Source organism: Engystomops pustulosus, chromosome 7 (genome assembly GCF_040894005.1).
Source record: "Engystomops pustulosus chromosome 7, aEngPut4.maternal, whole genome shotgun sequence".
Lineage (NCBI taxonomy): Eukaryota > Metazoa > Chordata > Amphibia > Anura > Leptodactylidae > Engystomops > Engystomops pustulosus.
Genome location: NC_092417.1, coordinates 16132398 through 16159071, shown reverse-complemented (window position 1 = coordinate 16159071; position 26674 = coordinate 16132398). Strand labels below are relative to the sequence as shown.

At 43.1% G+C, this 26674-nt stretch overlaps 1 protein-coding gene across 6 annotated transcripts in view; it reads left to right on the top strand.

The window, feature by feature from the left end:
* MEF2D (myocyte enhancer factor 2D) overlaps positions 1-26674 on the top strand; it is a 121636-nt gene that overhangs the window by 3552 nt on the left and 91410 nt on the right. The window contains exon 2 of one of the 6 annotated variants that reach the window (XM_072114915.1): positions 13974-14053. The exons of the other annotated variants lie outside the window; for them this stretch is intronic. The gene's annotated coding sequence lies outside the window, so the exon portion shown is untranslated. The remainder of the gene's footprint in view (positions 1-13973; positions 14054-26674) is intronic. 6 annotated transcript variants of the gene reach the window in all.

The window sequence follows — 26674 nt, the reverse complement described above, 5'->3', positions numbered from 1 at the left end:
GATCTCTTAAAGGGGAACTCCTACTGAGCAGATGGGATCTACAGGGAGTCATAGGAGACCAAAGAATTGTACCCTCAAGGAAAGTCTACTCACTAAGTCGCCATTAATGCAGGAAATTGTGTCATGTGACTTTTAATTAGCTATGCTGAATGGCTGAGAGGACCCAGAGGGGCGGGGCATTTGAAGGGAGCAGTTGCACCCACTAGTTTGACATTTTCCTAAGTATAAGGCTGCATTCACACACGTATGGGGGACGTATATATATACGGCCAAAGTATATAAGGGGTATATACGTCCCCTATAGCCAGCAATGGGCGCTCGGTGCCGCACCGTACCGCTCCGTAGACGGGAGAAAGATAGGACATGTCCTATCTTTCGCCAGAATACAGCGCCATGCCCCATGTTTCTCTATGGAGAGGGGCAGGGGTGAGCGGCGCTCAACCCCTTCTCCTCTCCCCGGCGCTGACGTGTGCCGGCGGGGCCTACGTCTGTGTGAATGTAGCCTAACGTGAACAAACTACTGTCCCGGAGGATAAGTTTATGCTTTTAAACGGAATAGACAGATCCTGTTAATGTAATGTGAAGGTCAGAGGATCCCTTTAAGTCGCTTTCTGCCTCCAAACAAAAATATTGCCTATCCCTTTAATGGCAGTGGCTCCGCTTCATCACGTCCGTCATGTAGAGGAGCCGGCGGTGCGGTAATGGTTTCATCTCCTAAGTGCTGCCTTCTCCGGCCACGGGCACCGCTCGCACTTATTTACAGCTAAGTGATTTTCGGTTTTCTCTGTAATTCTTATGTAGAAATTGCCTTTAAATCAATCAAGTGTCAGCACTGGGAAACTTCCTTCTCTGCAGTTCCCAGCATTCCTCCTCCATCATGTCCCAGGATCCTTTGCGGATCTCTCATCCTAATGGAGAGGAGTCGTAAACATCCAAGGACAGGGCTTGTTGACAAGGATTCGCGCCCCCCCCCTACCCCCCCCCCCTTCCTTTCCCTCCGCCAAATTAAAGGACCTTGGGAAACGAGAGAAGGGTCAATAGTCTCCTCTGCGGGTCGATATACACACATATCATGGAATACTAGTTTGATGGACTGTTTCGGTTGTTGGTCAATCCCTTTAACCCCTGCACGACTAGACTTTATTGCATCACGGCACAGCTCTATACTTGGATGTAATATATTCTGTGTTACTCACTTACGTGGATCTTGTCCCCCAGGGGCTTACAATTTAATTCCCCCTTCTCATAAACGTTCTACAATGGCTTTGTTACCATAGCTGCACCAATTATCAATCCGTCTTGATGAACTCTCAGGCAACGGATGAAGTTCTTCTCGTTCCTTATACCCTACTTGGGCGAAGAGGTTGGTTCGCCAAACATTTGTCTCTTGACAAGTTGTGGAGGACTGTGGTTATCCCATCAACCTCGGGGTCTCATCAAAGGACCCCCAACTATCTACATATTGGTGACTGACCTGTGTTTTTGTATGATCCCGTAAACAAAGGCCTCTGAGCTTGGGTATGTGACATCATCAATGAGATGTGATGTCACTACAAGTCGAATTAACTTTGAATGTATCTTGGCCGTAACTCGGGGACCTCGTGGTTTTACCAAAAAACCTTATTTATCATTATTGTCGGTGGTAGACCAATGACAACCTATGGTTGTGTCTGTGATATGAGTGCAACAGGGAGGTAGTTTTTCTCAATGGGCCAATCGTTTCTCGGGTAGGCCACAAAGATGGTGGCCATGCCCAAATGATGGAGATAATGGAAGATTATGTCCAGTGTGGTGATGGCACCAAATAGGTAATATTCGGTGACATCACCACACTGGACATAGTCTTCCATTATCTCCATCGTTTGGGCATGGGCCGGTCGTCTAGCCACCATCTTTGTGGCCTACCCGAGAAACGATAACTGGTCCCATAGCTTCTGACTTATGACCTGTGACATTTGTCACTGCAAGCTAAATCTTTTCTCAGAAATAAGTAATCTGTTCCTTTCGTAGTTTAGGGTAATGCTGGATTACCAAAAATTTACCAAAATTTTGTATTATTGGGGGCTCATAGAGTATATGGCTCCTGAGTTGACTACTAAAGCCACCCACTAAATATGAATATTCTACCAAATGGTCGATGCCACTGTTACAGCCATCGTCAAGGGTTAACATTCAGCTCCCAAACTCCCAGTCTAAAGCTCACAGTCGAGCAGAACACCCATGGGTGCAGAGCGATGGCCCCCGGGAGCACACAACCTGGCATTGTTGATGTAAGGGATTCGCTGTGCACATAATTAATAGAGAGAGCAAAAAAAATAAAAAAATACAAATTTGCAATTAGGTCTGCGATACCCCGTCATTACTGTTAACATGGTGAATGTGACTGCTGTGGGTGAAACCGAGTGGCAATTAGGTGTTTAATTTTATTTTCTAATCAGAACACGTTGACGAAGACTTGGGAGAGAGAGAAAAAAATGATGTGTTGACTCATATAATTATATCTTATAGGTTGGGGATTCCTGGGCACGATTGCGAGATAATTATACGGGTAATATCCTGAGATTTCGAGATATGGGGAAAGGCTGTGCAGCGGAGTTTCATAGTATAATGGGGGGGGGGGGGGGGGTGTTTTTGGACGTTTTCCCTCCTTGCGCCTAGATTTACCTCATCATATAACCTATAGGGTGCGTTGGGTGGAATTTTTTTCCCAATTTGATATTTCTACATCATCTAGGTAGAACCTGATACCTGATCCGGCATTCTTTCCATCATAATTTTAGGGAAAGTGGTCGATCAAGGATTTTTTGCAATGTATTGACTGAAACTAGTTTCCTCGTCAATCCCCCCCATCTTGAATCTGTCCCTGTTTTGAGTCATGTGTGATCTCTCTACAACTAAAATTATATCATATTCTCCTATAGGGCTATTGTTACATACATTTTTGGCTTGTTTCCTCTGAACCACAGGGTACTATTTTTTTTTTTAACATCTAAAATATAAGGTAAATGTGTAAGTCAAGTTTTAAAAATAGGAAGGTTCTGGATGCAGGTTACTGCCCCACAGCATTAGATCCTTTGTAATATCCATATCTCCATCACTAGACCTTTTGATGGATAGACTTGCAGTAGTATGACTAAAAAAGTTCAACTTCATTGTAGAAGAACCTCCCCCCCCCCATACTTACCCCATCTCAAATCAACCCTTGTGATGGACAGTTGGACTCTCTTGACCTTATTTCTCATCCTCCTCGCAAGATATTTTTACATACGTTTTTGTTGTCATGTTTATACTGGGGGTTCTCCCATACGGGAGCGGTATGGTGCGGCACCGTACCGTTCCGTAGCCGGGAGAAAGATGGGACATGTCCTATCTTTCCACAGACTACGGCGCCGTGTGCCATACATAGCTACAGTACGGCGGGCACAACGTCGTGTGAATTTGGCCTAAACTTTGCCTTTACTTTTTACCTCAGATTTTAAGACCAGTAGCCAACTCAATTGGAAAGTTCAGGACACGGGTTACTGCCGATAACCAAAGGTACATTACATTATATCCTCAGTGGTCCTCCATGTCTCGAGCACTTGACTTTTTTATGTAGAATTACAGAGGTTTGACAAAAGGAGCTCACCATCATAGAAGAAGAACCCCCTTATGCCTACATTGGTCTCATATATCCTCCCCTGTGTGGTACTTTTGTGTTCTCTGGACAGTCCAGTTCCTTGAAAGATATAAAAGTCTAATATTGGCTTTAATATTTACCTCAGGAATAGACAAGTAAGATACTCCATTGGAAGTTTTAAGAGGGTGGGGATACTGCCGATCGCCCCATTACTTCTATTATCAGTCTCCCTTTCTATCCTCATGAAAACTAAAATTATGGCAGATCTTCCTTATGAGAAATTTTTTTTTTTTTTTATAAATTTTTGTTGTCTTGTTTCTAAGGAACCCCAGGGGTTCTGTTTTTTTAAAACAATTTAATCTTGGCCTTTACTTTTACCTCAGAATGTAGGTGACTCCATTGGAAGATGCTGAAGGCAGGTTACTGCTTATGGCACTTTTGGCCCTTACTTCCCTCATCAGTCTACCTTTCTTTTATCCCCATGACGGCAAAAATTATGCTTGATCACTCTCAATAGATAGATTTGCATAATTTTTTGTTGTTGTTGTACCTCTTCTTAACCATCGGTGGTGCTGATTTTGAACCTTGACCTTCACATTTACCTCAGTATTTGATGTTAGAAGGTTCTGGAGGCAGGTTTGGAGACCCTACAACATATCACATAAGTTCCTCTATAGTATTCTCTTCTACGGTTGCAAAACACCAGGGGTGGTGGGGGGATATGTCTCCTGGGACCCCTCCTTGGTTACCAAGATACATTTTCCCGAAGGTCGTATTCTCTGGATATTGTTGCTTAGAGATATATCTAATGGGTGGCGATGTCTCCAGTGCACTTACTACAATGGTATATGGCTGCTGTCAGAGGAACGTCAGAGAATAGGTCAAAATAGAAGAAAATATTGTGGGAAGGGGTCCTTGAAGATGAACAAAACATTAATTGCACTTCATTTATCTTCTTTTAACAATATATTACATTTATTTATTGTAGTATTTCTTTGTTGGCTCAAGAGAGTCCATATAATTGAGAATTAAATACATAAAATCCAAATTATTTGGAATTGATATTGGTTTGATAAGGAATTAATGGTAGGAGTCTTCTACATACAGTATTTCTTTTAAAATTATTTTTAATCAAATAATTTCCTAATTTCACAAATAACCCACATCACATTCCCACAGACATTAACCCATACTCCTCCATTTACCTAAAAGTATATACTCCAGAGCTGCACTCACTATTCTGCTGCTGGTGCAGTCACTGTGTACATACATGACATTACTTATCCTGTACTGATCCTGAGTTACATCCTGTATTATACCCCAGAGCTGCACTCACTATTCTGCTGCTGGTGCAGTCACTGTGTACATACCTGACATTACTTATCCTGTACTGATCCTGAGTTACATCCTGTATTATACCCCAGAGCTGCACTCACTATTCTGCTGCTGGTGCAGTCACTGTGTACATACATGACATTACTTATCCTGTACTGATCCTGAGTTACATCCTGTATTATACTCCAGAGCTGCACTCACTATTCTGCTGCTGGTGCAGTCACTGTGTACATACATGACATTACTTATCCTGTACTGATCCTGAGTTACGTCCTGTATCATACTCCAGAGCTGCACTCACTATTCTGCTGCTAGTATAATATATTGCTTGTTATTGGAGTTATAGTTTAGACACATTTTGGGCATGTTTGCGGAGCTCTTGTAATAAAATAGGTCAGTTTTCTTCTCCTCCATCAGCTGGCTGCATGGTGCCTTACTAGGATGATTTCCTGTACAGCTACTGAACGAGCAGTTGCATGCTGGGAGATTTTAGCTCTGGAGCCTTTAAACTTGTGAATGCAGCTCTGTTGGATAATACTCCTACCATGTGGTCATCCATAGATTCTCAGGCCAGGCCTCACCTTGTTCACTGTCTAAGTAATCCAAAAAAATGAAGGTGAGGAGGGCCGTGCTCTGACTTCACACCTCCCAAAAATGAGCAGCAGAATAGAGAGATCTATTTTTGGACGGTGGATGTGAAATCTTTGTCCGACTGAGGGAAGCAGTGACTGCAGTCTTTTTTATTAAGCCCCGGCCTTCAGGCTAGCTACAGGCATAGCTAATCCGGCGGGGAAAGGAGCGCGGGCGCGGGCACCATACAATACCATAAGCTTCATTATATTAATTGTCCCTGAAATAATCGCCTCCCTCCGAGTTTCTCGCTTTCCACCCCTGATCTCCTCTATCTGGGTCACGGCACCCGCTACTAATAAGAATTAATTGTGTCTCGCTGTGGGATGTTATAGTCTAAGTAAAAATATCCTGAAGGAGCTCTTTTGACGAGCTTGGTCATATCTGCGCTTGGGAAAGCTGAGTGACAACCAAAATGACTATCGGTGTGTTTGTCGTGTCAACTACATAGGAAAAACCAAAAGATGAGGAGGCATTGTGGGTAATTTACCCATCTATTTAGGGATAGGATAAAATATTTTACCTCATGTATGTACTCTTAGAGGAGACATTGACCATCTGATTGGCTGTTATTGACCGGCGTGCGTTTATGAAATTAGTCTTCAAGCGTCGGCCATTTTTTCTTTATTGACGTCAACAAGTCAGCACGGGCGGCTGTTACGAGCAACTTCTGACCTTGGCGTCTTAATTAATGGGACGAATGTTTTAGTCGTCAGGGTCTGTCAATACCTGGGATACAGTCTGGTGGCTTTTAACATTCCCCTAACAAGAGATGGGCAATCGATATTTGTCAGCAAAGGAGACAATATGGCCGCCACCTCCTCAGAAATGAGGGTCAGTCTGCGTCTAGTAGGTAAACCAGGCCTTGAGTAAGGGATGTAAAGCTTGCGTGATCAGCCAATAACTATATTCTGGATTATCAGACGGACTGATTCTAACTTAAAGGTGATTTTCTTTTTTTTTTTTTTTTGGTGTGATTAATTTTTCTCCGAAGTACATGGAAAAATTTCAGGCGTGAAATGATCCGCATGGCCCATGGTGTAATCTGTTTGTGTACCGTGCAGCTCACGGGGTGTAGCCCCGCAGACTCTCAAACACACCCTGCTTCTTTTGTAAGATGACTTTGTATTAATTATTTCTACGTCTTAGTCACTGGCAGCCATGTTTCTGGTGATTCATAGGCTGTACTCACTGACTGAAAACATGGCACTGGATGTGAGAAGTAAGATGCAAAGGATTCTGGGGAACTTTCCAAGCACACAATCCCATTTTGTGTCACAAAACTATATTTTAGATATACACCGCATACAACTTTTGACACATAGGGGGAGATTTATCAGAAGTGTCTGAGGTAAATCTGTTCCAGTAGTCCATGGAAACCAATCAGAACCCAGCTTTGATTTTATAAACAGCTGTGGTAAAATGAAAAGTGGGCTCTGATTGGTTTCCATGGGCAACTCGACCAGTTTTACCTCAGACACTTCTGATAAAGTTGTATGGGGTGTCCCAAAACCAGTGTCATGGGTCACAGTAGTGTTGTGTGTCACAGAAGTAGCTTAGTTACCCAGGTGTGAGCTACGTCTCTAAAGTTGAATCCTGTGTCCCAAAAACCTATATTCTGGGTCGCAGAAGTAGCGTTCTATGTCACAAAAGTGGTGTTTTTGGGTTTCAAAAGTATTAATTATTGCTCTTTTGTGTATGGTGTCCTATAAATTGTATTACTCAGCAGTTTCTGTGTCACAAAATGGTATTTTTGTGCGTCATACAATCATGTTCCGTATCCCAAAACGAAAGTTTTGTCTAGTATTCAGTCCTTGGTGTGGTAGTTTATTTTGCTATGTGCAGAAATAGAAAACTTGAAGAAAGGCTATGTTAAGGAAAATTTTCCCTCGGGTCGCGGAGAGGTTGGGAAACACTGGGTGGAGACGAGTAACGATGACTTATTTTAATCCTTGAAGTCGTAATACGGCGTTAGTATCCAGAAATCTCCAGATACAACAGTAGGTGTGTGGTAGCTGTCACAGCCTCCACACCTGTACTCCTTGCCTCTTACCGGCACTTGCGTTCCTGTCCCCATGATGGTGAAGGTGGCCATTTTGGAGTCTGGCCCAATAGAGATGTCTCCAGGATAACAAAGGTCTCACTTGTTTAATAGGCCACAAAAAAATGTCCGCCCCCTCTGTTTTTGGATATATACGTCATTTTTCACTGGCAAATTTGCAGCAGTTATTTAAATTTTTGGCCTATAAACATCATTAGAGCCTACCATAAGTGTTTCAACCCTAGAAGGTAAGATCCACGTACGACTTCATTAGTCTGTGGAAAGCTGCGTGACATCTTTCGTCAGCAATGCAACAGGGGCCTCTTTAGTTGTCACCCAACTTTCCTGGAAATGGATACTCGTCTGAAGTGGGGGAGATTGCCCTCGGAGCAAACGGCTTGAATGGTTGCCATGGGCACAAAATGACACGAATCCCTCAGCGGAGGTTTGCTACTTGGAGTGCTCTTGCAATGGCCTTCATGTGACGCCAGTCTGGCCCCATCGCATATTTCCATGACACGGCCTGGCAGCTATCAGCTAACAGTGAGCAGATTATCCACCGCTCTTTACTTATGGCTGCCCGAGCTGAGATTTTGTCTGAACATATTCCTGGACTGAGTCACCAACCTCATCAGACCCCGCAAAATCGCGAAAAATCACCTCAGATGTCTTCTGTTTACTATAGTCTCATCCAGCTTTGCCGGAAAACAGAGGGACAGGGCGATATAGAATAAGGGGACTGAGAAAACTTTTTGAAATTCCTTATGGTGTTCAAGGGGGTTGTCAAATTTTTGGGTTTCGGCGTTCTCCTCGTGTAGGTGTTGTAGAATAGTTCCAATGTCGGCGCCACTGATCCCACCGTACACATTTAGCTCTGGGGTGGGTATTGCTCTGTAAGTGTTAACAGGCTCGGTGCCCTCGGCGTGATGATTTTTGGCGTCCTTACCTGCCAGCTCCCTGTGTCGAGAGCAGCTGCTGACAAGATTCCATCAGCCGCCCGGTAACATCTTGTCCCCTCCATTACGTGACATCAGCGGGCGTCATCCCGCTGGGTGCCAAGTCTGTCTACCTGGCAGGAGCTGGCGCACTAACCTTATTACAACACAGGGGCCGCTGCCGCTAATTTCTCATTTTTGGTAATGAACATCTGTATAGAGAGTCTGAGTCTGCAAGCCCCCCCCACCCACCAAGATCGTACCTAAATTATTCATGGGAGACGTTCGTCTTCTTTGACCTTAAGGATTTTGTGACGGCAGAAAACGTCTGGAATTTAGAGACGAGCTCTGAGGACAGGAATGGTGTGATTCTCGGAGGTTGGGCAGGCAGTTCTGCAGCAGCTGAGGCAGTACATTAGCGATAGATATGAAACCTGCTTTAATGTTATGTTTTTCACGAAAAATAAGCACAAATTGGCAAAGGGCAACGCCTCTTCCCGTGACTCCTTTCTCTTCCTTTGTGGGTGTTAGTCACCCAGCTTTTCTCTGGAGTTCTCTGGAACTTCTTTTGTCTCGGTAAGTTGAGTACCCATTTCCATGAGAGCTACAATGACGGCCATTTTGATTGTTACCCAGCTTTCCCAGTACGAAATCGGGTTTTGTTGTGCAGATGTGTCGTTGTACGGCTAGGTGATCCCATTGTGGTCTCCTGTGAGTTGAGCGCACCCAAAAATGGCCATCAGTTATGTCAAGGAGCTCTTTATCTATAAATACGTTTTTTTTTTTTTCTGTTATTTTGAGCAGGATAGTGATTCATCAGCATGGGGGCGTCAAATTAATTCAGTGGTTGGGTGGGAATCTGCATGTGTTCTTGACGCGATGAGAAGGCAAAGTTTTCTGGGAAGACGCCACTAGATATAAATGTGTCGTAGATGATCTTCATTTCACACCGCCGTATTCCTTCCCCCACACGCGAGTAAATATGGCCGTCTTTGATGGTCTTCTGGATTGGGTTGCCGGCTCATACTTGGCCTTACTAACCGTGGAATTTTTTTTTTTCTGGTAATTTCTCACCTCGCCCTCTAAATGCACTTAAATGTATAATGTAGTCAGTAGTAGCATGTCCATTCAGTGGTGGCCCCCCTGTGGTGGTGGTTGCTTGACAACTGAGTAATTGTCTGCCTCCAATGGTAAGCAGTTGTTCAGTAGTGGTGTCGAAAAGCTGTGAGGTGGTTATGATGTCTACTAGGAGGTGTCCCATTTGGAGGGGGTTAGTGATTTTGGGGCTGGAAATCCTTTATGGTTCCTATGCCAAGAAGACTCTAAAGCTCTAAAATATTACTTATTACACCGCAGTTCTGGGGTAAATTGGGGGTGGGGTGTCCTGGAGAACGTTTTCCCCTTCAGACAAACATTACAACATTTCCATTTCTGTCTGAAGAATGAGACTTTCATGTGATCAATACGATTGATGCCTTGTAGCCTCCGAGACACATATTTGAAGGAACGTTTTGGGTTCTTCTCAAATATTTGCATGTTTTTTTTACTGTTTGAGTACAGATAATTTTCTTTTACACATAAAAATGTAGTTATTGGCTCCAAAACGCGTTACCACTTTCTATATTTACACCGCTACAGCCGACGCTTGACATGGTGACCTCAGGACGTTGTATGGCTCCTTAGTCTTTATGAAACATCTGAGGTTCAGTCCGTGGCATCGCAAAGTGAATTTTTCCAACATGGATATTTCCTTTCATATGGTCTCCATGTAATTTGTGTACGTGGACTATCACGGAGTCCCAACCCAACCAGTAGTTAGTGGGCTCAAATCCGTATTTTTCGGGTACAAAAGAAAGTACAGTCGAGCAAAATCGTGACCCGTTTTATTCAACGGTTGTCTCCCTCAAGTTGACTGCATGCAATGACTGACTATGGAGCTACGGGCATGGCCAAAGGTGTAACGCACATATAGCATACGGGGGGGGGGAAATATTTTAGAGACAACATGTTCTGACTCTGGTCACCTATTGGTCCATGCTTTGATACCCGTTACATCCCCAAGACTAGGTCATCCTGTCGAGAGCTTTGAAGAAAACAAATAATTTCCTCACCAGAATCCCTCGAAGGGCGCTATTGACCCTACATTTCATTACCTGACATGTCGTCCTGCGCTACAGCCTACAACTTCCTTTTGTCTTCCACGGAAAACAAATTACATTGAAGGTCCCCCGTAACGGGCAGAGGAATTCATTCCTGGCAGGTCGTATTGTTTCGGCGACCGTTCACCTTGCCTGTCCCCACGCGTTTCATCATTATCTGGCTAACAAGCTCAGGCCTCTGCTCCGAGTCCGCGGAGATGGTGGCGGTCCTTCAACGCGACCCATTTATAACGAGTTAACTAGCTGCTCATTACCAGCGTCCACACCCTGTTTAAGGGGGCAAAGAACGTATCGAGAAGAAGGAAGCTCCGAGTCCCACCTACACGATCTGTCACCGTTCTTTCTCGCTTTCCTGACAGAGAACAGTTGGCGTACGGGGATACGGTAATTTTTAGATATTTTTAGTTTAACCCCTTAGGATCCTTTCCCCCAATCCTTATTGTAATGGGGATTGTATACTAGTATAAGGGAGACCCCCCTCATAATTATGATCCAACCCAATCCCAGGGGTTGCGTAGACACAGGGTCGTGAAGGAGGGGGGGGGGTCGCACCACTGGGATCCGAACAGATCGGCAACCAATCAAAGGAAAGAGGATAACTTGTGATTGGACAACACTTTTAATCTGGCTGTGTGTGTGCTTTTAACCCAGCTTTCCTAGACCCGGAATGATTTTTTGAGTTATTTTTGGAAAAGCTGCATGCTCAACAATAAATCAAATTGTCATCGACCCCTAAATGTTATATCTGTCTAGTTAGGTTTGTCTTGGATCTCCTGTTTCTTCTACATGCATTCATGCACTTTTTAGGTTAGTAGGAAAGCTGGAAGGTAAGTACTAGCCGCCATATTGGTTGCCTCCTTGTTTATGTGTAATGGTTTCCTATGAATATGTAGAATCTCTCGGATAAAGGCTAATGAGAGGCGGCGCAGCAGTTTGTGTTCTGTGTAATGACAGGGCGATGCTGCCTCATCCTGCTGGAGTATCCACCCTGATCATGGGGTGTAGTGGAAGTTAGGGTGCACCCTGCTCCACTCCCCTCCTGGAGCTGACACATGATTGCACTTCCTGCCGCTGCAGAGCACCTGTCTACACAGAACAGGTGCCGGACCACCAGCCCACATCACTGCCGACACCAAATGGCTATTGTTTGTCCTGAGACTTGATGACAGATCCGGACTTAACACACCTCATCTGGTAGCGTCATTCTGATGGGGGTCTGCAGCTGCTACCACTAGTGTATTGTTATAGTATATTACCACCACAGACAATAGTGTAGCAGCTACTCATCCATAGGGGGCAGTATTATAGTAGTTATGTTCTTTTATATAGGGAGCAGTATTGTACTAGTTATATTCCTGTACATAGGGGGCAGTATTATAGTAGTTATATTCTTGTACATAGGGGGCAGTATTATAGGAGTTATATTCCTGTACATAGGGGGCAGTATTATAGTAGTTATATTCTTGTACATAGGGGGCAGTATTATAGGAGTTATATTCCTGTACATAGGGGGCAGTATTATAGTAGTTATATTCTTGTACATAGGGGCAGTATTATAGTAGTTATATTCTTGTACATAGGTGGCAGTATTATAGTAGTTATATTCCTGTACATAGGGGCAGCATTATAGTAGTTATATTCCTGTACATAGGGGGCAGTATTATAGTAGTTATATTCCTGTACATAGGGGCAGTATTATAGTAGTTATATTCCTGTACATAGGGGCAGTATTATAGTAGTTATATTCCTGTACATAGGGGCAGTATTATAGTAGTTATATTCTTGTACATAGGGGCAGTATTATAGTAGTTATAGTCTTGTACATAGGGGGCAGTATTATAGTAGTTATATTCCTGTACATAGGAGGCAGTATTATAGTAGTTATATTCTTGTACATAGGGGCAGTATTATAGTAGTTATATTCTTGTACATAGGGGGCAGTATTATAGTAGTTATATTCTTGTACATAGGGGGCAGTATTATAGTAGTTATATTCTTGTACATAGGGGGCAGTATTATAGTAGTTATATTCTTGTACATAGGGGGCAGTATTATAGTAGTTATATTCTTGTACATAGGGGGGCAGTATTATAGTAGTTATATTCTTGTACATAGGGGCAGTATTATAGTAGTTATATTCTTGTACATAGGGGGCAGTATTATAGGAGTTATATTCTTGTACATAGGGGGCAGTATTATAGGAGTTATATTCTTGTACATAGGGGGCAGTATTATAGTAGTTATATTCTTGTACATAGGGACCAGTATTATAGTAGTTATATTCTTGTACATAGGGGCAGTATTATAGGAGTTATATTCTTGTACATAGGGGCAGTATTATAGGAGTTATATTCTTGTACATAGGGGGCAGTATTATAGGAGTTATATTCTTGTACATAGGGGGCAGTATTATAGGAGTTATATTCTTGTACATAGGGGGCAGTATTATAGTAGTTATATTCTTGTACATAGGGACCAGTATTATAGTAGTTATATTCTTGTACATAGGGGCAGTATTATAGGAGTTATATTCTTGTACATAGGGGCAGTATTATAGTAGTTATATTCTTGTACATAGGGGGCAGTATTATAGTAGTTATATTCTTGTACATAGGGGGCAGTATTATAGTAATTATATTTAAATATAGGGGCAGGATTCTATGTATGACAATTACAGATATGCATATAGAACTGAACAGGTAGCATATTTTTTATGTTTGGTTTCTCTGGACTATTACAGCAGTTGTTTTTATATTTTGAGCATTTGTCTTTTCAGTTCTTCTATATCAGCAGGGTTATGCTATATACTATGCGTCCTCCTTGCTGGGTAGCCGGCCTCTAATTGACCACGCTGGTATATTGTGGTGGTTCCTGAAAGCTCGGTGATGTCATTCTATCAAAACAAGTTGGCGGCTTTGCATGAGATATACGAGTGATAAAAGCCAGCGATGTACGTCTTGCGTTTATTTTTCTACCAGTCGTGATTCATTTATTGCTCAGAATTGCTGCTCAACATCAAAATATTAGTGGAAATGAAAGGTCTACAATGTTTGTCTGCAGCCAGTGCCCAATACTACCAGTCGGTACTGTTTGCTTGCCAGGAGGAGGTGATGATTCAGCCGCCCCAGTAACTAAATCTAGTTCTGTCTCTACACCTTATTCAATCCATGGGGAGAGATGGTAATTAGATTGATGGCTTTCAGCCGGATATTCATGGAGCAAACGTAATAGGTCTATCTCCATCTTCATTGTAGGCCGAAGTGCTGACATCATCGGTCTTGTTACTTACCTTCCACCACATGGAAAAACTGAGCAGAAGTCACCTGACGTAGAGGTAATAACCACTCAAACTTATTATGTGCAAAAAACTTGTGTCTATAGACCGCATCGGTGAAGGGCTCTAGTTTTCCAAATTTTCCAAATCTATGAGTCCAGGGGGTTATGAAGTCGGCATAAACTTCTTCTCCAAGCTCTTGCCTTCCACCAGTGGGATTCTTGTCTAGCCATATATCTCGTAAGATGAGTTTTGATTTGGTTACGACTATGATTTTGGCCTCTTTAGACCTTAAAGTCCAACTGCTCCAGTCATCGTTGGAACATCAGTGCACCCTTAACTTTTGATATTTGTTGATGTTGATAGTCAGACCTTGCCCAATGACCAAGGTTTGGTTAGAATATTTCCTGTTATTTTTTTTAGGCCAGTTCTGTTGTTTCATATGAAATGTGTGCAAGACAGAATTAAGATTGCCCAGGGCTGTACGAATATTATAGCCCCTACATTTCCCGATTCATTTCCTACTTGCGGTACTAGAATCAAGCTTCTTTGGGAATGGAGGATGCTTTCAACCTGCCGTTTCAGGTCATTTGGAGGACCTTCAGACCTCCATTTGTATTGAGAGCAGGAACAGATATACAAGGATTTCATGGGTGTAGGTCTTTCTGAGTATAAAATTTGGTGGGTGGTTTGGGAGGCCATGGGCCCCCTAGAAGACTTGGGCTCCAGACTATTGCCCAAACTGCCAATATTATAATCCACTACTGAAAATGAGGTATGTTTGGTCGTACTGTCCTTTCATCTACGCAAAGTTTGCCCAAATATATTTTTCAGTGGAGTAGATTCCGGTGTTTTAGTAATTGTTGGAAGATCTAGAGTGGTCTATAGTCCATGCTCTTTTTGGTTACAGTACATGTGACTTTGGTGGTATGTAGACTTTGGTTCGGCTCTTGTGAACACAAGTTGTTGCCTACAAACTTCGAGCTCCATTAGAATCTTTCAATCTTGGTGATGCCGCTACACGAAGAGCATTGTGGCCTACGAAAAGCATTGTGGCCTACGAAGAGCATTGTGACCTACAAAGAGTGTTGTGGTCTACAAACTTTGAGCTTCAGTAGAATCTTTCGACCCTTGTGATGTTGCTACATTTTGGTTACAGTACATGTGACTTTGGTGGTATGTAGACTTTGGCTCGGCTCTGGTCAACACAAGTTGTTGCCTACAAACTTTTGAGCTCCATTACAATCTTTCAACCCTGGTGATGTGGCTACATGAAGAGCATTGTGGCCTACAAAGAGTGTTGTGGTCTACAAACTTTGAGCTTCAGTAGACTCTTTCAACCCCTATGATGTTGCTACATGAAGAGCCCTCTGACCCTTTCTTCTTCCACCATCGCACCCTCCAATCTCTGGGACATGTACACGCCGCTCATATGTTCTTTATAAATAATTCTACGCTTTTCAATAATTCAATCAGAGCAGAAGAGCTTTGGATCTTTAATAGCAGTAGCATAATGTCTCTCGTCTGCCAGCGACGGTCAGTTAAATGCCTCCGCGCCCGATCTTAAGTGCTGAAATCTCAAGGAGATCTGTATCCGGCATTTCTCTACTTCTCTTTCTCTTCTGACCTTTCACAAAAAAAAAAAAAATCCATAATGAATCTTCTGCAGGTATTGATGACTTCTAGTGGATTGACATGAATGTTATTAGCGAGTGTTTTATGAGGCTTTTGCGCTTCTGTAAAGTCTCTATCCAGTGCAATAAAAATCTCCAGCAGACACAGACGACAGGATAATCTTTATTGACTTCTAATTTTACGAGTCTCTCTGGCTCTAACTGCACCTGAATTTTTTTTTTTTTTTTTTAGGATACTTTCACTTTTGAACCAGTGGCTATTATTAATATTACAAGTCAATAAATAATCCATTGAAAATGTTAGTTTTTTAAAAAAAATATTTTCTTGCTGTCGAAGATGCTGGGTGACCATCACTGGCGGTTATTACACTGACCATAGACAAATTTGCCATTGCGTTTGCAAAATATAAATACACTTGTTCGCTATAGGAGAATACAGGCGGTCCCCTACTTAAGAACACCTGACTTGATGACCCCTAGTTACAAACTGACCCCTAGTAATTGGTAATTTAGCCTTAGGCTACAATAAACAGCTATCACAGTGATCAAAGTGTCTGAAGCTTTATTGATAATCCTGGTTCTTATAAAAACCCAACATTTTTAAAATCCAATTGTCACACCAAAAGAATTCTGGCTGGGGTTACAATTATAAAATATACAGTTCCGACTTGCATACAAATTCAGAACGTATCTTGTACTTAACCCGGGGACTGCGTGTACTGTGAAAAAATTTTAGTTCTAATCCAGCTCTGCACCGTGACCAGGGCTGTGGGTGGGTCTTTCAGCCTGAAGAGCTTTCTGCTCCCCCCCCCCCTCTGCATTAAGCAGGAGCTGTATCAGAGCCGAAAGCTCTTCAGGTTAAAAGACCCACCCAGAGCGCTTGAGGAGCTACAAACCTTAATTAAAAGGTAACTTTTCACAATCCTCTGCTACTTACTACAAACACAAAGGTTTGGTTACACTCTTTAGGGTCTATACCTAGCACTGTGCGGTTTATTAGGTTAACGAGTATGAGGTGGGCACATTTTACCTGCTTTCATGCCATAAACATGTAAAGGCTGAGAGGATAGACTTGATAACTGTTTATAATCCCCTTATAGACCCTTCGCCAAGGGCATTAGGTAGCTGTAAATGCTCTCGCTAACTTATTATTATTTTGGGGTTTTATATCATTTTAAGGCCTGATTTAATGGGTCACATATATACATATGTTCTTGGATAATAGAGCTTAGCTCTCCGGGCCTAACCTCCTCCCAAGAGCCGCTCAACCTGCAATCTACACAGTCATTAACCTGTTTAATGATTGTCAGAGGGCGTGTGTTTGTGTCCCAAGACTTTTAGTCGCGCTGTGTCGGCATTGGAAGGGTTAACCCCTTGGTACCTCGGAGCCACCCTGAAATGGAAGGTGAAAAACACAAAGCGCTGCAGCTGTTGCAAGTTTTCAGCATAATTACCAGGGGCTCGTCCTCGCCAAACCAGTTGCGTTACTTCACGGTCTGACAAAGCATTTTCTTCCCCTTTGTGACAGTAAACACCACTGTGACTGTCAATGTCCCCCTTGGGCGGTTCTAGTTTTTTTTTGTTATTCTTTGAAGCTTCACAGACATTCACTGACCATGACCCTTTTAGGAAAAGAAGTCATGACACCTTTATAGGGCTTGGTGCTCTGGAAATCACGCCATCCTGCGAAAGGTTTGTTAATAAGATGGCCTCCTCGAGTTTCAACTCTTGGACACATCCAAGGTCAACTTTGTTGAAGCCCAAGTTACCATGGACATTAGATCTTGGTGGATTTAAGCCACTGATGGGCGCCCCTCCTGGCAATTATTTTACTGTTGGGCTGGTATGTTTATTCTCAAGTCCCAGAAGATAGGACAAATCTCTTGAACCCCACAGAACGCTCTTAGATGCTTTATATGTCATATAGGCCTGAAAAGAAGACACGTCCAACAGGTCCATTGTAGGGCGGTGGTGGTAAAGCTATGGCATGGATGCCAGAGGTGGCACTTGGAGCCTACTCTGTGGGCACCCAAACATAACGTTTGCGAGACAGGACTCAAAGCCTACTCTTAAAGTCTTGGACAGCACAAGATTTGCCACACTGGGTGATATTTTGAAGCAAAATGTCCAAGACTGCAGGTGTGGACAGGTTCGGGTTGTCATTGGAGCTCCTGCTTCGGGCCCTAGCAATTTTTCTGTTAACGCCCTGAAAGAAAACTACCATAATAATCTGAATTTCAGCTTCTTTCAACCGTGTCGTTGGCCTGAGGTCACCGATACGGTTAAAAGCTGTGGCAAAGCAGGAAACGGTAATCAACTTCTTAAATTGCCGTGTTGGCACTTTGTGTTTTGGTTGTAGTTTGGCCACTTGTATAATTTTCAAGTCCAGCTACTGGATAAAGGAAATCTGGACTCGAGAGACGGAGATGGCCCTCGCTTTCGTTAGGTGCATCTAAATGAGTAAGTGGTTTTTTTGAGAAGAATCTTGATTGTCAAAGGTCCACCTTTTTTAGTCACATGAGGTTTTCATTGACCAATAGGGTTTAGAAGACCGTTTTTTTTTTTTTTTTAATGATCTGACAGTTGACAAGTGACTGGCAGCTGCGTCGGAGCTCCACGATGCGACTTGCAGTCCTCCCAGCAGCTGCAGTGCCTCATCTGGCTAGGTTGGGGTGTTTAACAAGCGGAGCAGTGTATAGGGAGAGACATCTGTTTTCCTGTCACACGTATGCCTCTCGCACTCCCTCCGCCGCCTTCTCAGCAACAAAACATGTTTGTTCTTTAGCACTTACACAGAATAGGATCATTATCTGGGCTCGGATATGACGGCTCCATCTACTGAGAAGGCACCTGTGTGTTGGGGGGGGTGTAGCTTTACTTTCTTCGATGACTTAAAGGGGCAATAGTATCACTTGCAACTATCAGGTGTCCAAGCTACTCCCCTTTGTAGGAACATGTTCTAATATTAGCATCATGAGTTTTTTTTAAATTTTTTTGGGTTTCCCAACCATCTTTTATATTTTGTATTATTTTGGGTTATCTTTAGCCTTATTTCATTTCATCACGAGTAGTCTCACCGAGGTATGAGGCAGACTTGCCTCATTTTGGGATCTTATTGAAGGTGTTAGTGTTGTATAGATGAAGTTCTTTCACTATCTGCGATGTTGCAATGAAGTGAAACCTTCCTTCCAGGCTGTTATTAAACTTGAGGTTTCTCGTCAGACGTGTTTTCAATCCTTAATAAAATATGCCATATTGTTATATAACCTAAATGGGCGTCGTGTATGGGAAATGTACAGGATCTGTGAGGAGAAATTCATGGGACATGTTCCATCTGACGACTTGCAGAGATCCAGAGCTTCATAGAGGCTCCATAGGATAGGGGTGTCAAACTCACTTTCGCTGGTGCCCCATCAGCCATGTTGTTTTATTACTGTATCAGGCAAATTCAGAAAAATGTATACATAGGTCTGGTGCACTGGACAGGAGTAGGGGTGACCTCTCCCCTCTCCATAGAGATGCATGGCCGTGGAAAGATAGGACGTGTATATCTCCGTGTATGGAGCGGTACGGTGACACAAGTGTGCGGCACCATATTGCTTGGTGTGCCTATTGCCGCCTAAGGGGGATGTATTTATGCCTGCGCGCTTGTGCCCCTCTCATGTTTGTGTGAATTAGGCCTAAATTTATCTACTCGAGCTGTAAATTGGGCACTTATATACAGCATAACCATTACAATAAGCCACTATAGGGCAACCACAAAGCTGAACATATTGTTAAATAACCAGAGACACCTGCATGCCAGTCGGTGCCCCCACAGTAGCCAATTGGCCCGGCGCCCCCCCACAGTAGCCAGTAGGCCCGGCGCCCCCCCACAGTAGCCAGTAGGCCCGGCGCCCCCCCACAGTAGCCAGTAGGCCCGGCGCCCCCCCACAGTAGCCAGTAGGCCCGGTCACAAAAAGGTTTCTCTAGCTCCTTCACATGTAATGGCCCCCTCTGTGTAGAATCCCTTGTGCCCCCTCTTCTTGAAGACTTCTGCTGTTTCAGAGGAGTGGGAAATGGTGAGTATCTGAGAACCCTGTGCTACTATCCTGACTAGTGGAGAAAAACGGTACTCTCTCCCAATTAAGAATTATAAGAAAGAGATAGTCCAACTGCTATGGGATCACTACTGGCAGTAAATATAGCGCACTTCAAGAATATGTACTTCTAACATAAGTAATGTACATAAGTATAAATATATACCTGAAAAGAATATACTACAATATATACTTACAATGAATGTAGCCAAAACATAAATGCATACGATCAACGATTATACCAAACACATACCTCATACAAATAAATATATCCTGCACATATAAATCTCTATCAGCAGTGAATAACCATACGTAAATATGACAACAATAAATGTATTTGACACTAGGGCTGCCATGGGGCAGATACAGACATTACTTACTGCTCAAATTAGTTTGTAACTGTGTCCTTCTCCCTCTGTGCTGGCCTTGTCCTTCCTGGTCTTCTTCCTAAAGACTTGTCACAAGTGACAATCTTTCTCCATCAGGTAATGACTTCTCCCTTCCATGACTTATCACTGCAGATTTTACAGTGACTTCGACCTTTGGAGCACATCTCCACACTGCGTCCCTAAGAACATCACAGTCAATACAATGTCTTCTTGATGACGGCTATGTCCCACAGTGCCCCATAGTAATATTTACACCTCGAAGCTGACAAATACTTGTCCCACATATATACATTTAATACTCTGATGCCTTAATATGGTGGGGATGCCTTCCTCTCACTAATTCATGCAATCTAGCACAGGGCCCCCCTTTAGTATTATAGAATGGGTTTGGATCGCTGTATTTATTTTTCAACACCCCAAATTTTTTCTTTACCTTTATCTAAAGTTTTAACATTTTTTTTAATCCCCAGGTACTTAAGTACTACATTTTTTTAAAATAAATAATTCCTTTATATAGCGCACACAGATCGGTCCCTATCCGCAATGGGCTCACAATCTTATCAACCTACTAGTATGTTTTGGAGTGTGGGAGGAAACCGGAGGAAACACACACAAACACCGGAGGGAACATACAAACTCTTTGCAGATGTTGACCGCTGCAAGGCTGTAATGCTAACCACTCAGCCACCGTGCTTAGAATTTTCACCCCTTGGCTGTTTTCTGCCACTTGTCGGGATAGATCAAATCGTAACAAATCGTAATCTGCCAACCAGCGGTAATGTATTGCTTGCTGTGTGTGTACAAATAATTTGTACACCCCCTCTAACCAAAGTCACATGACTATAAAAGTGACTTTGATACACGTTTAACACAACCATCCTAAAAAAAAAAAAAAAAAAAGGTCCAACAGTTAAAAATAACACCCTAAAAAATCTACTGTGTTCATAGGATCACATGGGTACCAATGGCAGAGTGGCAGCTTATTTTCCCTCCAAAACCCATAGATATTTAAGTGCTACAGTATGTGCAAGTCAAATTGCGACAGGTCCCCTACGTTGGAGGTATATTTGGGTACAGTAAATGAGTGACATATGAGAGATCGAGAAGATTTTAGCGTGGGGGAGGACAAGCGGATGTTGGTTTTCTCACAGGTCTGTGTGTTGTGGTTTTTCTGCACACCAGTCTGTGTGGCGTGGGCTGACAGTCACTAGCTTTACATCTATGGAAGGTTTTATACAGCACGGTGCATATATCTTATAGTAAAAAAAGCATAAATATAATGATTTCCTTACGGAAACGCAGTTAAAAATTCCACAAGAAATCCTACATAATGTTTGCGCATGCTGCCCATGCACATATATCATGAGGTAAAAAAATTTTGTGTGGTAAAAAAATGGGTTGACTTTTTGTTAAAATTGATGAGGAGATTGTTCATGATGGCTTATGTGTGGTTTTGGAAAATTTTGGATGTGGTTTGCTAAAGGTTTATGGCATGTTTTAGCCACTTTGTGATATGGGACAGTGAAGACCTTTTGGGGTCTGGGGACCTTGATGATAATGACCCACAAGTCCCCAGAGTGCTCCTTATGAATGGGCCACTGGGCCTCAAGCTCAACCAGCACTCCATACACATCTAAGGGACTTCAAAAGATGGCTGAATGTACTTCCACTTGGAGAAAAGATGGCATCATGCCCTATTTTATTGTTATTAATGGCAGACTTTCAGCTGAAACTGTAGTGGGTACCCTCATGTGGATAAGACCCTCTTAAAGTCATAAAGGACACTGTGGTGGTCTCAATTACGTGGATGGACCCACGTATGATGTAGATGCTGGTAGTTTTTCCAGATATATGCAATACATGCATCAGGAAAACTGTTTACTGCAATTTTGTGGCAAATGTCGTTGTTTTTGTGACAGAATTTGACTTCTTGACGTCACCGCGACACGTTAGTAAGAAGGGAGGCATATGAGGAACAGGTGTAGCAAGCGGCATCACGAGCGGGGCAAGTGTGTGAGGCTGGCATTCACCATCTCATTTCGGTAGGTAAACAAGATTTGAGAAGGCCTGGCCGTCTTCTTCCTTTTTAGGATTGGGGGAGAGTAGCTGTGGTCTGACTCGGCCCCGTTTTCCTGATAACAGCAGCTATGTAATGCTGGATCGTGGGAATTCAGTCTTCTGCTCTCTGTGTTCACAGGCTCCATGATGCTGTTACATCTCTGGGAAGGTTATTCCCGGGGCCATGGGGCATCTCGATGGCATTTTTCTCACGTTAATCCATTCTTGAACATATCACGTTGCCTTGTCTTCCCAGTGTGGAAAGATGGGTACAAACTACCAGGGAGTGAACATCCATCAGAGCAAGTGAGAAACTTCTAGATATATACGAGTAAAGTACAGACCTTTTATAGCTGCAGGTAGTGATATCGGATTAGGCCCCATTATAGTGCCGTCCTTTATATGTTTTAACCCCCCACTAACATATTTTTAGTATTGGACTGTAACCATTGCTCCACCACCTACTAGCTAAAGATTTGATCGGTATAGGGTACCTATTGCCTTACTGGCCTAAGGTTTTGCATATTTGTAAGTTCTTCTCAGAGTCGGTTCCTTCCAATATGATTCGATTGTTGTAAGAGTTAAATCCGTGCCTCCCCTTTTTCCACTCCCGAATCCCGACATGGCCAATTTGTTCTCAAATAGCGATATCTGTGAATCTTGGATTGTTCGAGTTCCTCTGGGACCCACTTGAAGTTATGTTTCCGCGTCCCAAACATGACCTCAAAAATCCAAAGGAGAAACAATGAATAGCCATGAGTTGTTTCATACATTCTCTACCTCCCGGAGAATGAACATCGTGGCAGCCATTTTGTAACCACCAGGGAGATTGTGTCATAACTGGTCTCTGTGGCCATTTTCGTGGCTTTCAATTTAGGACCAAACAGTTGATGCAAATCTACAACTCTTGGCTGGAGATGAGGTATGCTGGGAGTTGTAGTTTTGCCTCAACTTGTATGCCTCAACCATTCTATCTTGGCTTAAAGATACTCCAGCTATCGATATGCTGAGGTAAAATCGAGAGCAGGGAGATTTAAACTACATGTTTCTCTCATAATTTGTTATATATTTTTTTTAAAATAGATTTTGGTGGAGAATTCCTTAAAAAATGTTTTTGCCCTTAGGATTTCCATTACTACATATGCCTATGTGTTCCGGGGTATCCGGTGAATGTGTACCAACCTCTGAATTTGAAATATGAACGCATTTTATGCCCCCAGAACTGAAATAATAGGAAGTTTGCAAATAAGTTCCAGTTTTTGGGTCAACCTCCGGACTATGGCCACTTTTGCCAATTGTTCCTTCTATAGAGCCAGCTGGAGAGAAGTTACCATGCGTGTCCCATGTATATATGTTCCTTCTTCGAATAAACTCATTCCCTGGCCACCGATTTTTAAAACGGTACGTCGTCCTGTTTTAGCCAGTTTGTGGTGCCACATCCTTGGCTGAAAAAGCACCAATGTGCTATGTCCTCTACTGGTGTCCATTCCGGTTTGAAACTGGTCAAGAGTGACAGGATAATGGTTTTCGTCTTACCTATGGCTGCGGGGAAACTGGGCTTACCTCTATGAAGTGTTATCTTAAGAATGTTGTTTACCACATTTTCTGTGGTTTCTGCCTCCTGAAGTCTTAAAACGCATTCTACGAGGTTCTTCTCAGGCGCTTTAGATTCTTGGAAAGATGGGTGACAATGTGATCTGTAGAGGTTACTGCCACAAAGTGGGTTGTCTCAGAATCCTTAAAAACTAACATACCTAGTTGTGAAATAATATGGACGTGGAAATGTCCGATAAAGCCGCGTGGAAACGGGGAGATCTGTGACGTTACGTTCGCAAGACAAGCTACAGTAGAAACGATCCACCTCAGAATATCGGAGTTTGTATGGAATGCAGATTGCAGCACACATCAATATCCCATGGAAAAAACAAAAAAATCTGTGACAGCCTCTCATTGGAATGAACGGGGGCAGATTTATAGGTTTGTTTTTGTTTTTTTAAATAAAGATCTGTAGTGTAATCTAAATCCAATAACCCTTTACACAACATCAACCTTAAAACACCAGTATTTCTGTCACAGAAATCTGAGGTAAATTTTAGCTTTCTCTGACGAATTTGTGAAGGTATTTGCCACATAATCATCCATTTTAGGCAATCGTTTCCTATTTGGCCCTCCGGATCCTAATATAAGGAGACGTATTTGTAGTCCACATCTGAAGCACCGTATTTTGTACTCCACACTCTAGTAGGGATTGTAAGACGACTTGAACATGAATAATGGATCGGCCTATAAAATGGCTGCCTCCAGTGTGAGGAGACGATGGAGCCGAAGTGCTTTATACGGGCCGTGTGGCGACGTCCAGGGTCTAAATAATTTACAGTTTTAGGTTTTGTTCCATCTTTGTCCCAGGACCATGAATGTTAACCGCAGAAGGCGCCATTTCTGACCTTGGCCTTCATATATATAGTTTAAAGTTCATGGTCCATGTCATGCACACCTGTGCCCCTCGCCATTTCCCACGCATGTAGTAGCGCGTGCATCTATCCGTGTCCGAGAGCACGGGAGTGGTGAAGCTGTGAACATATGTTCCTAAAGTCACTGAAGTTGTGTTTCCACACATATAAAAAAAAAAAAAATGCAGAAGCCGGCTCAGCAAGGAGACAGATGAATGTGCCCCAGGGGAGCAGCCGCCCCGCAACGCACACCGTGTCATGTGCCGCCAAACGCAAGCGAGAATGCAGCTCAGCAACTTGGATACTGCTGAGAGAAGAGTTAGACTTCTATATGGTGTAGAAGTATGGGGGGGATATGTATGGTATAGGGGAGCGATAACTCACGACATTACATAGCAGTAAAATTTGCGGTTTTCGGCAGTACACACTTTTTGGCGATTAATCTTATGTACGTTTTGGAGTCCATTACACAGAAATAAGCTCCTGACAGTCTAGTGGACAGTTTCCAGATTGCATACTCCTTTTTTTTTTGACTTGGTATGCCTATAAAGAGTTATGGTGGAAAGGTTACCGTAGATTGCCACAGTAGCACAGAGTATTTTAGCAGGACCAGGGATCTGGAAGGACGTGGTGATCTTTCCATTCATTGGGAGTAAGACGTTGGGAGGCAATGTTGTGTTCTGAGGAAGGAAAGTAACACAATGGAGAAGTTGAGGATTGTAGGTGCTTGAGCAATATCCAGCAGCACAGAGTATTTCAGGAATGGAGTTAGGTTGCACCTATTTGCACTCAGAGCAGCTATAACTTTAGTCCAGTAAGTGTCTTTTTGTACTGACCAGCACCATAGAGCCATTAATCCTAGTTCTGGGAGTGCAGATATTTATAAAGCCCCATTGGCCGTGGACCATACCATATTTCTTTCCCATGGTGGGGGGGGGGGGAGAGGGGGAGAGACTATCTCAGATTTCCCCTCTCTGAGCTGATAGGCCTGCCAGCTGTAGTCACGGGGAAGTGTCTCTCGGTGGTGCACGTCTTCTTTCTGTCGCCCTCATGCCAGGTCCTGGATCAGCATGGACAGGTGTATGCCGTCTATCTGAGTGGCGGCACGCTGTAATTTGAACCCGTATCACCTTGGCACACGCATGGGCAGCCTGGAACGTTCAGCCTTCCCTGTGTTTACCGCAGCGGTGGACACTGACTGTAATTTGGAGTGTATTTTTAGCCCTGTGGTGAACACTTTTTGGGGAAGAGTTTACGTGAGGCATAAAAAGCAACTTCACGGGAATAAAAACATAAAAATAACAGACCAAGTAAGACTCGTTCTCGTAACGGCGGCAGTGTCGAAGTCCACGCTGTCGTTTTTTTCCGAAGGTCCCTCATTAGAATGGAGTTTATGGTCGCCCCTGACAACGGAACGTCTCTTGTTCCGGTGATTCATTGCGTTATACAGTCGATGACTAATCTCAGATCCTTCGGAGATTTAAACAGTTTTCTCGAGACCTTCGAGCGGTGTACGCCGCAAATGGGCTGAAGATGAGAGGTCATGTTATCTGATCTACATCAAATATATCATAATGAAACGCAGAAATAAAAAGGACGTTTGTCAGAAATTGATAGGAAAGTCGAACTTGTGGTAGATTTACCAAAGTGCCAGTCAGGGAAAGAAGAACAGTTCGTCTTCTCTCGTTTCTATAGACACCTGTCTCGCATTTTGGCTCCAGTAAAGTCTGTCACGTGCTTCTGGCCTTGAGGATTACCGTATTTTTCGGACTATATGGTGCACCGGATTATAAGACGCACCTTAAATAAATGCTGCTAAAACATCTAGGTTCATATATAAGGCGCACCTGATTATAAGGATGAATGACCAGCAGGTGGCAGACCTGTGCACAGCTCACGGCAGCTGTTGTCTGTAAGTACGGTTCATATATAAGGCGCACTGGACTATAAGGCGCACCTTTTGATTTCTGAGAGAATCAAAGGATTTTTTGTGCGCCTTCTAGTCCGAAAAATATGATAGTAGCAGAAAGACTATAAGAATCTAAATTTATATTACAGGGCTGTGGTATTT